General features: G+C 42.4%; 2 protein-coding genes across 2 annotated transcripts in view; one reads left to right on the top strand and one right to left on the bottom strand.

The window, feature by feature from the left end:
- LOC6564893 (chaoptin) overlaps positions 1–12,270 on the bottom strand; it is a 114,214-nt gene that overhangs the window by 46,947 nt on the left and 54,997 nt on the right. Inside the window, exon 2 of the mRNA XM_001991771.3 lies at positions 10,242–10,272. The gene's annotated coding sequence lies outside the window, so the exon portion shown is untranslated. The remainder of the gene's footprint in view (positions 1–10,241; positions 10,273–12,270) is intronic.
- LOC6564899 (protein folded gastrulation) overlaps positions 1–12,270 on the top strand; it is a 32,106-nt gene that overhangs the window by 14,625 nt on the left and 5,211 nt on the right. The window lies entirely within an intron of this gene.

The following is a 12,270-nucleotide window of genomic DNA, read 5'->3' as shown; positions in this document are numbered from 1 at the left end:
GACACTGCTTACGAGGTTGCTCAGTTCATTCCTCTCATTCCTCCACATTTCTCAATCATGCATATGAATTCCCGCTAAATGATTTGATTGGCATCGGGATACAAAGTACTCGTAACTTATGTTGTCAAGTTTTCGATTGTTTCGTCAAATAGATAGCCGTTTTTTTTTTGTTTGTTTTTTAGTTATCCACTCGAATCGACACTCATGAATACTTATTTGAGTGTGAAGCACCCTATCAGTTAATTGTAGTGGGCAACTTTCACATGCTAAGCAAATAGAAATCTTGCCACAGAAATTGAGATACATGCAGATTCTTCTTCAACTCGAGTGCGGCCCAATCCAGATTCGTTGTTAACGTCTCAAATCTGAAATCTGAAATCTGAAAATCGATTTCAACACAACACAACCCAGCCTGTCCCGTCCATTTGCCTATTATGCCGCCCACAAAGACAGCAATAAATATACCAAACAAAAAAAAAAAATAAATAAAAAAAAATTCAGACATCAAAAGTAGCACAAATGAAGGTTTGGCCTTGAATTCTGCGCTCTATGCGTACGAAATTTCATAAAAAAAAATACAAAAAATAAATAAATAAATAAATAACACCAGCAGGCAACAAATACAACCCGAGTAACTGATAAACAATTGTTTTCTCTTTTTTTTTCTTTTTTTTTCGTTTGATTATATTTATTTTTTTCTTCAATGACTTGTCACGAACCTGTGTGTTGATTGCTTGCGCTTTAAGTGCGCATTCGTTGCGAAAATTACATAAACAAAAACTAAAAACAATTGACAAAACTGCTAAATGGAATTTTAGGCAACAAACGACAAACAACAAACAACAACAACAACACCAACACCAACACCAACGAGCCGCAGCAACAGACAACAAAACAGAGAAAAACAATGTGGGTTGAATACAAAATAGAATTTCATAAAACATGAAATTGTATTTGATTTAATTTTCGATAGTTCGGAATGCATTTCATCAATGCAATCGCTGCTTATTTTAATTAGCCAATTTCAAATGATTGCTATGCAACCTATGCAAGCCGGCGGGGGGTGGGGATGGATGGTAGGGGGGGAAGTTGGCATTGGCTACACTGCTCACAAATGTAGTGCGGGTATGGGTTTTTTTTTTGTTGTTGTCTATTTATCTGTTTTGCGGGCTTTGTGGAGAGAGATGAAGTGTTGCTGGAGGGAAGGCAACATTTGTTGGCATACATTTTAAGTAGGTGTTTGGTTTGGCCCCAAGGCCGGAACCGGGAGAGACCCAAATTCACTATCTGTTTTCTTTTTCTGTGCGCTCTTGGTAATTCCACATCCACATCTACATCCACATCCACATCCAGTCCCAGTTACAGTTTCAGTTCCGGTTTCGGGAAGGCCGCAAAAACCGCATGTTGCCAAAAAAGTTGACAATATGGGCATTTCAATTTACGACTTTGTGTGTGTGGATGTGTGTGTTTGCTTTTTATGATTACTAAATCTACTAATTGGTCGGGCATTTTATGTTTGCGTCTCACTCGTCATACGCTCTGTTAGCCCACAGCCCACAAATATCGAACCCTCTTCCCCTCCATCTGGTCGATTGCCTACAAATAACCGACATAACCCATACAAGACAACAATTCAGTTCTGGTCATTCTGTTCTCTGTGTCGTTCTGTGTGCGCTACAAAGCTTTAACTGTTGTAATCATAAAAACAAGAGATAGTCGATAGCCGACGCTTAAATACCCTTGTACGCATTCAAATGTTGTTAATCATTTGGAGAAGTTAGTTGTCCGTTGATGATCCTACATGATGCGTGTCAAACATTTATTTGCTCACTGATCAAATTGATATACCCTCTGGAAGGGTATAAGATGAGCCTTATACTGCTTCTTGTTTCCCCCACAATGACACTCTTAAGTTTTCAATGATATTACTATGAAGACTGTTCGATGGGGAGGAGGGGATGAGTGGGTCGGTCGTAAAGTGCGTATAAATACAATTATGCCTCTTGCTGAATGCCAGTCAAATGTTGCTTGTTAAACAAGTACATATATAAACATATACATATATATACATATATACATGTATATATACGCATCGACTTATTATTTTTAGCTACTGGTCTTAGATTGGCCCCCAATAATGCACTTGGGACCCATTTGTTAGCGCCCGAATTGATGGACGCCAAACTTATCGTCAAGTTGACTACTGTCCGTCTATTTTTTGGCTTCTCTGTCTGTGTCTCTCTCTCTCTCTCTCTATCTCTATCTTTCTCTCTCTGTCTAGATGTCTGGCAGTAGCCTAAGAAAATTTATGTGTCTCCAGTCGACCTTATCGATGCTTATCGGTCGGCCCTCAGAGCGTTGCGCACTCTCATTGCTTCTGTTGCATGCAATTAGACGCTATCCATTTGTGAGGTAGTCTCAGTAGCACACACACACACACACACACACACATGGGCATGTGTAAAGTTTGTTTCACATGCACTTGTTGTTTTTGTTATTCTTGTTGTTGTTTTTTGTTTGTGCAGCGCTTTGTACGCTGTCTATCTTTAGAATTTGGCCAGACAATGACCAGCAGCAGCAGCAGCAGCAGCAACAGCAGCAACAGCGGCAGTCTAACACTTTGATAAACCACAGACGCCCGTGAGCATTAAACAAGCCAGCAACAACAACAGCAGCAACAGCAGCAGCAGCAACAGCAGCACCAGCAATGATCATAAAGCCCGCCGATTTATGTGCACGTAAGCTGCCCATATCTGGCAGATATGTATATGCAAATACAGACGAGCTGCAGCTAAACTAAACACGGATTGTTGGCTGCTGCTTGTTGTCATTTGTCAGTTGACTGTTTGCTGTTGCTGCTGCTGCTGCTGCTGCTGTTGCTGTTGCTGCTGCTGATGATGCTGATCTTGCAATTGTAGCTCACAACCACAACAACAGCAATGGCAACAATAAGCGGCGTCTGGCATTGAGTGTGTTAATTGAATTGCAAACAGCAAAGCGACGCAGCTTGTGCTGTGAAGACCTTCAAATCGAATCGGCTGCAGAATCGGGTCGAGATAAGCGTTGGAGCCCTGTCAGTCGAGATAGGTAGCAGCGGTTGGAGAGAGTAGGGGATTTATTCAAGCACTGACCTATGTTATGTTCTTAGTATCTCAGACGCAGATAGATATGCTTGGCATATGTATCTGTCAGATACACCTGTAAGCAGCGATAACAGATCGTTGCTGCCTTATCTGCTGATAAGTAGCCGGAAAAGCCCGACTCAACGATGTTCTGGCCTCAACACTCATGCATGTCTGTGTGATAGTGTGAAGAATGTCGTCTTCGAAGTGATTTGAATAGTTTTATCAACAAAAACTTGCTTTAATCTGCCTCAGACAGCCAGCCAGCCAGCCAGCCAGCCAGACAGCCAGCCAGCCTATCTTGAATAGCAATAAGCATCTAAGTTATTAGGCAACATTTTGGATAAGTTATCAATAGGCGAGACAAGTGAGAAGAGTGTAACACAACATGACAAAACGATAGACAGATAAACAATTTGTTGGCAAGATTAGATTAATATATCAATATATCATTTGGCATTCCGATCGATGCATCGACGATCTGTTATCGAGTGCCGCCCTTAAGGGCAGAATGCAGTTCCGTCTGATTGAGCGGATTTAGAGCTGCTGATGAGCTGCGTTCAGTTCAGTTGGCTTATCTATCGGACGCACGCTGCATGCAACGCAAGCCGACAATAATACCAGATTGGCCAGATCAAGTACGTTGCATGGCAATTAATCGTATCAAGGTGCAATTTTCTTGTTTGCCAGCTATCAGTGTGCGCACACACGGCCAAAATACAGATGCAGATACAGATACAGATACAGATACAGATACATTTCTCAGATACTTTTCACCTTGCTGCTGGTGTTGCGATAACAGCCACAGAATCAGTTGGGCATACAATGCAAGGACGCAGCACGTACGCGCATTCCAGCTGATCTCTCTCTCTCTCTCTCTCACTCACTTTCGCGTGATCTCTCTCTCTCTCTCTCTCTCTCGCAGTGTGCGTAACTGTAACAATTGTGTCTGCCAGCGTTCAGCGTTCTTGTGGCTGCGCTGGAGTGGATCAAGGCTGCAATGACTGCGCAGGTAAGCGACAAGTTGCTACCTGGCCACGTTCCACACTCCGCACTCTGCACACCAATTCAAATCCGCTATGTCCGCTTTGCTCTGTCTGTGTGTGTGTTTGTTTGTTTATCTAGTTGCTCGGTGGTTTGTGTGTGTGTGTGTGTGTGGCAAGGATCGTTGCATTTCACAAGTGGCAACTGATTTGCCGCCAAATGGCAACTGCCACAGGCAGCGAGAATTCTTCAAGCATCTATTCAATATAGCATGATACGATCATATACAATCGCCGATATCGTGGCCATAAATTGTTGCGCTTGTTTGCCACTCCGAGCTCCGGGTTGTTGCCGTTGCTGTTGCTGTTGCAGTGCTGCAGCGGCTTCTTGTTAGCCAAGTTGCATAAGCTTATCTTTTTCTCTTTGACCCGGCTGCTCATCCGTCTGTCGCCTGCTCAGTTTGTTTGTTGTCTGTTGCTTCTCTGGCAATTTCAACTTACATGTGTATCTATCTTTGTCGCTCTCTCGCGCTCTCTCTCTCGCTCTCTAGCTCTCTCTTGCTCTGCACCTCTCTCTCCCTCTCTCTCTCTCTGTCTCTCTCTCTCTGTCTCTCTCTGTCTCTCTCTCTCTGTCTCTCGCTGTATAGTTCTTTATTTATTTTTCCGCTCTCAGCGAATGTTTTGGTTTCTTGCTGGCTCGTCGTCGTCGCCGTCGTCGTCGTCGTCGGCGTCGGCGTCGGCGTCGGCAGCAGCGTCGACGTCTTCTCGGCGATTTGTATGTCTATTAGTTGATACGAAAATTTTGTGTATTTTCTACTCAGTCTGCATTCAGATCTCTAGCCAAACAAGTCATACAACGCGCCCTACACAAACATTTTCAAAAAATTTCGAGCCAAAAAACAATCATTTACTAAACGGTTACTTTTTGTGTTTATTATTGTTATTGTTATTGTTTTTTTTGTCACTGTGTGTGTGTTCTTTTTTTTAATATTTTGGTGCATTGTGTAAAATGTTTAATGCAAGTTCGGCTTGAAATACAAATTGAAGGGAAAAAAAGAAACAGATACTGAAACAGCTACAGAAATCGACCTTGCACTCATTGGATACACTAAATTGCTGCTCGAATTAACACCTTAGATCATCCAACTATATATAACTATATATATATATAGTTATACATGAATATAATCCAAGTGAGTGAATGGGAAATATTTTGACATTTTTAATTGCGTTTCGGCTGCTTTGCAAATAGTTTTCCACCGACTTGTCGAATAATGCGCAAATTAAAAACTGTTAAGTGGAAAACATAAACAAATTGAGGGGTGGAGAAAATGGCAAAGTGCTTGAAATGTTGTGGTAATTAAGAACAGCGATACAAAGATACACTTTACAGGCTGGCAGACACCTGTGCCGGGCTAACTGGGTGACGAGAGATACATTTCGTTTTGGGAAAGTAAACAAACGCTGCTGTCTTAGGAGTGTTTTGTAAATATAACAGCGAGTACAATGGCAGAGAGATGTGGTGCTGGTGCTGGTTCTGGTGCTGCTGCTGGTTCTGGTGCTGCTGCTGATGCTGCTGCTGCTGCTGCTGATGGTATTGGTTTTGTTAATACAACTGGCAACAGATTGAGGCAGCTTCAGGTTCTCTTAGAGACAACCTTTTTGGGGCTAGATGGCAGGAGGCCTCTGATGGCGTTGATAGCGGGGGGTCATCTCCAGCCATGACCTCTTCCATTTGCTTTGCACTTGATTTGCTCCAAACGAATTTCGAATTTTATTTTGGCTATATGAATGAAGTGAGGCAGGAGCCAAAATGAAAAGCACATGCAAAGCAATCAGCAACAACAACAATCCACAATCAGCAACAAATTTGATGCCACAACATTTTTACGCTTACGAATTTCGAACTCTGTGTTCAGTGTGTGTGTGTGTGTGTGAGTGTGTGTGTGTGTGTGAGTGTGTGTGTGAGTGTGTGTGAGTGTGTGTCTGAGTGTGTCTGTGTTTGTGAGTGTGTATTGTGTATTGTGTATTGTGGAAAGCCACGCAGATAAAAACTCGAAAACAATAACAATATGAGCCAAGCAACTGCCAAAAGTTGCCCTAACACATTGCCAGGTATGCCGACTCTCTCATTTAAATTGTCGCTTGTCAGCTTGAAAGCAATAATTTATAATCTTTATTGAAAGGAATTTCAATTCGTTTCTTAGATAGAAGATAGAAGATACTGCTCCATATATCAGACTAAGCTGCTGCCTCTCCCACTCTAAGGGGATTCCTATGCAAATGGCGGGACAGGTCCGATAGAGAGAGAGAGAGAGAGAGAGAGAGAGAGAGAGAGAGAGAGAGAGAGAGAGAGAGAGAGAGAGAGAGAGAGAGGGAGAGTATTGTTTGATTTTTGGCCTCTATGCGATGGCGATTGCTGTGGTTTGTTGCTGTTGTTGCTTGTTGTTGTTGCTTGTTGTTGCTGTATTTGCTGCTGCTGTGGTTTGTTGCTACCTTTTAATTTTGTTTGAGCTCAATTTCGTGCCTCGTTCGACGTTCAGCCGGTTTTTGGCTGGCCTATGTGCGACTAAATGTAAATCGATTCGAATGCGTTTTTATGAATTCGGCACGCGTCTGCGTGCGCATTTCAGAGCTACACACACAAACATCAGTTCATGTCAGTGACTCTCTGTTTACGAAAGACTGTGCCAACTTATTGTAAGTAGCAACAGCAACAGCAACACACACACACACACACACACACAGAGTAGGCACACCCACAGCCATACACAACACACAACACACACGCAACACGCAATCAGGCTAGTTGCTTGATGTCTGTCTTTCAACACCAGCTCTATCTCTATCTCTTTCTCTGCAGCCATTCAAATGTTGTGCTCCTCTCTGCTCCCCTCCAACCCAACCCCAATCCCAATCAACATCCCCATCAATAATAAACCTACTGACCACTGATAGAAACCGAAACTCTAAAAACGAAACTCGAGCAATACGTCTGCATTTGCGCTTGATTTTCGAGATGTGTGTGTTTTTTTTTGCACACATTGAGGTTGTCATACCCTGTATTCATTGAATGCAGATTAAATTTCAAATTTCACTTATCTGTGCCTGCGCTTACAGGGTGACTGCTAGTCCAGCTAGTCCCGTTTGGAGTGGGCTTCTCTCATTTGGATTTGTTTTTCAATGGTGATCGATGATTATTGGCATCGGCTTGTCTCCGCTCGGCTCGGCTCGGCTTGGCTTGGCTTGGCTTGGCTTGGCTTGGCTTGGCGAGGCGAGGCAAGCTATGCGGCATGCCACCTGCTGGCACATCCATTTAGCAGACGCTGCGTGGTAATTGAAAACGGCTCGTAATTGCGTTTCTCACGCCTTTTTCACACGCAACACGGCTTGTTTGGAAATCAGTTTTCAATTTCCAATCTTGTGTGCGCTGTGTGTTGTTTATGATGTGTATGTGAGGTCTAGAGGACAGACTTCGATCATGCCTCATTTAGCGGCAATTCGCCGGCAATAGGCAACAATTTTGTTGTTGTTGTTGTTGTTGTTGTTGCTCGCCGATGCCGATGCCGATGCTGATGCGATCGCAATGCGCACAATGAGCAGCGATTGTTTGCATTTTATAAGTATTTATTAGATAAGTTGTGCTGCTGGAATTCAATTAAATCGAATCGCTGAGACGACAGAGATGATGTCAGTTAAATGCTGCAATTGCAGTTGCAATATTGCAAATATTGTGAAATTGGTGCAGTTCATCGTTGCAAAGATGCCAAATGCCAAATGACGAGTCTAACTTTGGTTTTTTTCTTCTTGTTTTTGTTTTTTTTTTTTTGTTCTTTGTGGAATTTGAATTTAATGATGCGATCCAGCGACAACAATGTGTATAAGAATGTATACTATGCATATAATTAAGTACATATGTATTTGGCTAATGCGCATGTATGGATTAATTACTCTTGGCTAAAAGTTAATTTATGTGCAAATTAATTCTTCACATTTAACATTATCGACATCTATCGGCATCTATTATTTCCTCAGCTGCTAATAACAATGATGCTGATCTCATTGATATATGCGATGAAGCGAGCAATACTCGTAGTCGTATATTATATCCATTTACTGATTGCCTAAGGAGTCTGTTTTTTTTTTGGTTTTTGTTTTTCTTTTTTTTAATTGCTGCAACAGCAACAGCAACAGCGATAGCAACAGGCCAACGGGCCACGGCCAACAGGCAACAGTTGGCTAAAAATAGCCAAACTTGGCGGCGGCAGCATCACTTTCCCCCTTTTGGTCAAGTTGGCTAAAGGAATTTCAATAGCTGACTTAATACCCACTAAATAATCCGGTAGTTTAGCATGAACTGTAACGGTTCTCAAGTGCGTTGCCAACAACAGCAAGCAGCAGGCAGCAGCAAGCAGCAGCAAGCAGCAACAACAGCAAGCAGTAAAACAACAACAACACCAAGTAAACAACAACAGTTACAGCGACAACTTGGCGTCCACTGTTGCTGTTGCTTGGCCATTGGTAAAGGCCGCTGTTTGGCTGCTTGATCGTTCTTGACTGTTGTTGTTGCTGTTGTTGTTGCTGTTGTTGTTGCTGTTGTTGTTGTTTTTGTTGCTGTTGTTTTTGGTGTGTTGCTGTTGCCGTCGTGTGTTGCCAAGCTGAGTGATTGTAAAGCTGGCAGCAGTTGCTGTTGTTGTTGCTGCTGCTGCTGCTGCTGCTGCTGCTGCTGATGTAGCTGTGCGGTGGCTGGGCAAAGCTGTTAAACGACTATGAAAACTAAATGACACCACCGCTGGCAGCACCACCACCGCCCGCATCAGTAATAAATATACCACAAGATCGGTGTAAAATTGCGTTCCAGTTGCCTGCTGAACTACTCCGAACCACTTGGAGTGGTTGCCTCTATTTCTTCTTCGTCTTCGTTCACTTTGCATGTGGTTGCTCTTGTTGTTGCGCATCGACAGCAGGAGCAGCAACTTCAACTTTTAAATACCCTTACACAGTGTATAATAATTATGTCGTTCAGCTTGTAGAGCATATATAGCATATATAGAGCAACGTGGCCGGATCGTTTGACTATATCACATCGTTGCCATCGGAACGATCTGTCTTCTTATGTGAAAAACATTTTTGCTTACATTTTTAATATATTATTATTGATATTTATCAGTCGGTTTTGTTGTTGTTTAATTTCAATGTCGACAGGTTGACAGGTTGGCAAGGTCTGCAAGGGTATTTTATGTTCGGCGTAGCCAAGATATATATTCTTATATTTCTTCTTCTTATTTTTCGTATTTTCGTATTTTGTTTCATTTGTGCTGCTGACGGTTTTGCATTTTCAATTTGTACGATTCGGCTGAAGCCCAAAAACTGGTTGATACTACTTACGAATAGTTCCTATAAATGGAGCTACAACAGCTGCATGAAATAATCCACGTGCGTAGGCAATAAGACCAACAACAACAGCAACAGCAACAACAACAACAACAACACTTAAACCAGATTTCGTTTGGTTCGATTGTATAATTCTAGACCAGACATTGACATAGTCGCCGTCTAATCTTTGTGTTACTCGCTGAATGCATAATAGGCCACTTCTAGTGGCCATTGCCACCGCAATGGACTCTTTCGACAGTGCCACTTGTGGCTAATTGGGCTACTTTACTTGCAAATGAGTAATTGAATGCCCAGTGCTTATTTTTCTTTTTTTTTCTATTTTTTTTTCTTTTTTTTTTTTTGTAGACGAGTACAAGTTTCTTGGGATCTATTCACCCTGACATAATGCACTCGCTAACTGCAAACGCTTAGCTATCGATGAGATTGCTAACGCTGCAATCGAGCTGCATGTTTACAGCCTACACTTTGTGTAGTTGCCTCACCACCCACTCGGGGGGGCAGCACCTATTGAGCAATATAAACCCCCACATCGTGTATAAAACAGAACAAGCCCAATCTGATGAGTTATCCAAGTGTTTCATTTAGTTTTTGGTTTATATATTGAGTAAGCTAATTGCATCTGTTTTCCATGCTTTTGCTCGTATTTATCGAATATTCAGTGGCAATCAGAAAATACATTTGTTGGGTTAAATCATTTTGTTTTTTTTTTTTTTTTGCTTAATGCTACATGTTAACTCACCTTTTGACCAAATTGAAAAACCAAATGAGTGCTGGAAAAGAGAAACAAACGGAAACCAATGAGCAAATACATCCATACATCCATATAAGTAAATAAATAGTGTGTAAAATTTTTGCAAAAATTGTAAAAACATAAAGCAGCAAGTGTGTGTGCTGACAGAGATTTTGGCCCAGATGCATACACACACACACACACACACACAGCAGATGTATAGCTGCAGTTGAAAAGCATGGACATGTCGAAAAACAGCTGGTGTTTGTGGGCGAGGAGAGTTGAGGAGAACGAGGATGTGGCTTTCCGCGGACACCATTTGAAGCACACATAAAAAATGGCAAATGAATAGCAGGACAGACACACACACACACACACACATACACACACACACACACGCATTCATACATTTTTTGTTGTTCTGGTGTAGTTGATGTTTTGCAGGATGCCGGATTGGATTGAGTCATTGAATTGAATTGAATACGTGCGAGCACGAAACGAAAACCATTGCTACGTGTTCTGCTCATGTTGTTGTTCTTGCTACTGTTGTTGTTGTTTTGTTGTTGTTTTTTGTTGCTGGTTTGCTGCTGTTATGTATTAGCAGGATGTCAATGTGTGCGTTGCCCAGAATTATGTATGTGCAAACATCCAGCAAGACCATGTCCAACCCGCCACCCATCCACCCACCACCTAAGCCAGTCTCCACTAAAGACCCTAACCTCCTTTGCTCCCTTCCCGCCTATAGCCTAGATGGGATCGCACGCGTAAAAAGCATCAAATGTTGTCCGAAAAAGCAAAGCACATCAAAAAGAAATAAGTGTGAGTGTCTGGCTCTGTCTCTGTCTCGCACGTAACCGACTGCACAATACTCTTTTATAAGGTTTAGTACAAAGATCGAGGTATACCTAAGTGTGCTCGATTTGTCAACCGAGCCCGTCTTAAAACTTTGCAGAGCGATAACATGAACCAGCTTATGCATATTGAAGATTCAGGTCATTAGGTTCGAGGCAGAAAAGAGCATTACACAAATCAAATATACCCTTAAAAATTCGGGCTTAGAGTATGACAAGCGAACAAACGGATTGGCGAGCGAAGTTCATTGGTTCAAATTGACATCAGTTGCTGATTTTAAATTAAAAATTTGCGACGTGTGAAGTTGATTTCAATTTGGGGGCCCAACTGACAGATGAACGGATAGACGAGATACACAGGATACGGCACGAGCTTCTCAGCGTTTGATTGGGTTAGAACAGGCATCGCATATATCTATCTATGTATGTATGTATGTATGTATGTATGTATGTATGTACAAAAGGCTGTCGATGTTGGTCATGTTTTTGACTGACCACGTAACTGGGCTGGCCACAGTTCGATCGGTGGGGAGGGGCGGAGGCGAGGCGAGGCGAAGCGAGGCGAAGCGAGGCGGTGGCTATCAGAAAGCAGAAACGCTGAAATAACAGTTGATGCCTCGTGACAAGCACCCACACAGGATTGGGAGTCGGGAGAAAGGGAGAAAGGGAGAACGGGAGAATGTGAAAGCGGAAAAACAGGAGAACGGACAGTTATCTCATGTCCGGCACAGCCACCGCCACCAAATTGAAGCTAGAATAGATGTAGCCCGATGGAGGATGAGGATGTGGGTGAAGGAAGTTAGTTTTGGTGGCTTCATAAATATAGATTAAATAGTTGATATAAAAATGAGTATCTCTGCGTGAATATTGTGAATGGATGGAGCACAATTGTAATGCCCGAGCCACAAGTGCTGACGACTGTCCTGATGCACTCACTACTCAATCGGGATTAGCTCACTGCCAAGTGAATGGATTCACGAGTGAGCGCAATTGCCAATTGTCAGAGCTCAATTCAATGGATTGAAGCAACTGCAGCAGTAATCCCCCAACTGCCCTAACTGCCCCATCCCCATCCCTCTCACTCACAGAAACCCCAGCATCCACATGCCACATGCCACAGTACTTTTTTGTTTTGTTTTGTTTTTTTTTTTAAGCATGGGTCTGTTTAGACTAATTATGTATTATGA

The sequence above is a fragment of the Drosophila grimshawi genome, unplaced genomic scaffold (genome assembly GCF_018153295.1).
Source record: "Drosophila grimshawi isolate 15287-2541.00 unplaced genomic scaffold, ASM1815329v1 contig_848, whole genome shotgun sequence".
Lineage (NCBI taxonomy): Eukaryota > Metazoa > Arthropoda > Insecta > Diptera > Drosophilidae > Drosophila > Drosophila grimshawi.
This window is presented reverse-complemented; position numbering and strand designations above follow the sequence as displayed.